Source organism: Hipposideros armiger, unplaced genomic scaffold (assembly GCF_001890085.2).
Source record: "Hipposideros armiger isolate ML-2016 unplaced genomic scaffold, ASM189008v1 scaffold_575, whole genome shotgun sequence".
Lineage (NCBI taxonomy): Eukaryota > Metazoa > Chordata > Mammalia > Chiroptera > Hipposideridae > Hipposideros > Hipposideros armiger.
The window spans coordinates 1,101,756-1,104,452 of record NW_017731925.1 but is presented as its reverse complement, the minus strand read 5'-3'; positions in this window follow the sequence as shown (position 1 = coordinate 1,104,452).

Genomic DNA, 2,697 nt, shown 5'->3' with positions numbered 1-2,697 from the left:
TGGATGGGGGGAGGGGGGTTGTTACTTTGTGAGGGTGAAAAGGGTAACTATTGCATTGTTCTGTACACCTGAAACTAACAATAAAAAAAAACAACTGAATCTGCATTAACTTTGTAAAAACAACCAGTCACGACTTCTGACTCTGTTGAGCTCCACTCTGCCCATGTAGTGCTGCATCGCTGAGTGCACCCTCAACACCAGATCAACAAACCCAACCTGTGTACCTAAGAAGGGTCTTTCAATGACTAGGTTTTATGGGCAGCTGGTGGGTGACAATAGGCCTAAGGGGCCCTGAGCTTTTTGCTAAGTTGCTTCAGGCCCACTATAGCTGGCAGCTAGCCTTGATTTACAGAAAAGCCACCAACACATGCCTCCAGGTCCAGCACAGGCAGCAACCAACCACATATATATTTGTGGCTCCAACCAGGTAGCCATGGACTGGTAACAGGCAAGGCTAAAATTGACCTGCATGGGAACCCCACCCAAGAGACAATAGAAACAATACACCCAGAGGTCAGTTTCAGTTCACACCAGAGCACTACCTGGATAGCCCTACAAGCATCACACCTAAAGGAGGGGGGGTCTCAACAGACACAAGAGCCTGAAGGGATAGGCCCTAAAAAGGAGCTCATAGGGTGTGGGTGCAGCCAATCCTCACAGTTAGTCAGCCTGGGAGTCAACCCCACCCACTGATGTGCCAAAAGCAATCAAGGCTAAAGAAAAACAGGAGAACACACAAGGGAAACCCCCAGAACACATGCACAGGAAAGAGATTAGGGAGACTGCAGAATTGGACTACAGAGGACACAGACTACATAAGTCCACCCAGCAAAGACTAAGAGACATAGGAAATCTATGTAATACATAAAAGCAGACACAAAGTGGTAGCCAGAATGAGGAAACAAACAAACAAAAAACCAAACAAAAGAATAGGAGAGAGACTTCTGGTACAATGGCGGAATAGACAAACCCTGTGCCAACTACCTCCCAGGATAACACCAAAATTACAAATAATTTATACAACATTCAACCTCAGAAGTCCCCTGAACGCTAGATGAACAGAACCTCTAAATGAAGGACTTAAAGAGGAGGCCATGTTGAGTACAGTAGAAGGGGTGGAGAACCCTGTGAGGGACACCTCAGTGGTGGGGAGGCTTCTCCGGTTGGGGGAGAGACCCTCAGGCCCCTCACCATGCTCACCAGCCCAGAGTTACTTTGCCGGGAAGAGGAGTTCTACGATAGCTGGCAGTAGAAATTAGTGAGGACTCTCTTTGCTCAACTCAGTGAGGCTGAGGGCGGCTAGAGAGCCAGTGGAGCCAGCACACAGACTCACTCGCTGGTGATCTATCTAATACATCGAAGCAATCACAGAGCAACAGCCAGAATGAAGAAACAAAGAAACTTGTCCCAAGGAAAAGATCAGAAGAAATCTCTAGAAATGGAACTAAATGAAACAGATGTATCCAACCTTTCAGAGACAGTGTACACCTGAAGCTGATGTTGTATAATGTTAAATGTCAACTATAACTGAATATATATATATATATATATGTATATATATATATAACTGAATATATATATATATATATATATATACATACATATATATATATAGTCATGGGACGTCGAGTATAGTGTGGGAGTTTAGTCAAGGCAATTGTAATAGATATATATGATATGGGGGGAGTGGGGTGGCGAATTGGGGGAGGGGGCTTGTCACTTTGAGAGGTAAAAAGTATAACTATTGTACTGGATTGTACAGCTAAAACTAATTTAAAAATGTTTATTTCACAATAAAAATATAATAAAAAATAAATGAAAGAATAGGAGAAACTTCCAGAAACAGAACTAAATGAAATGGAGGCAACCAGCCTATGAGAGACAGAGTTTAAAACACTGTTTGTAAGAATGCTTAAGGAAATAAGTGAGAATTTCAAAAGGCATAGCAAGCATACAGGTCATAGGAACCATTAAAAAGATCCAGTCAGAGTTAACAAATAGAATAACTGAAATGAAGACTACACTAAAAGGAATCAACAGCAGATTACATGACTCAGAGAATCAAGTCAGCAATTTAAAAGAGAAGGTAGCAGAATACACCCAATCAGAATAACAAAAAGCAAAAAAAGTGAAGATAGTGGGCCAACATCAAGTGCTACAATGTTCGCATCATAAGAGTACAAGAAGGAGAATAAAGGGATCAAGAACCTATTTGAAAAAATAGGGACCAAAAACTTCCCTCACCTGGTGAAGGAAATAGACATAGAAGCCCAGGTAGTGCAGAGAGTCCCAAACAAGGTGAACCAAAACAGGCTCACAGCAAGACACATCATAGTTAAAATAGTAATGGTTAAAGACAAAGAGAATCCTAAAAGCAACAAGAGAAAGACAACTAGTTATTCACAAGACAGCTTCCATAAGACCATCAGCTGATTTCTCAACAGAAACTTTGCAGGCCGGAAGGGAGTGGCAGGAAATATTCAAAATGATGAAAAACAAGGACCTACAACCGAGACTGCATTACCTTGCAAGCTATCACTTAAAATTGAAGGGGGAACGCAATGATGGTGCCAACTTGGGCCAGTGAAGCAACATCTTCCACAACTAGAGTGAAGAACAAAACGACAGCAACTTGTCTGTTCCCCTTCCCCCAATTCCCCAGCGCTGTTCCCATCCCCCCAATTCCCCAATAAAAAT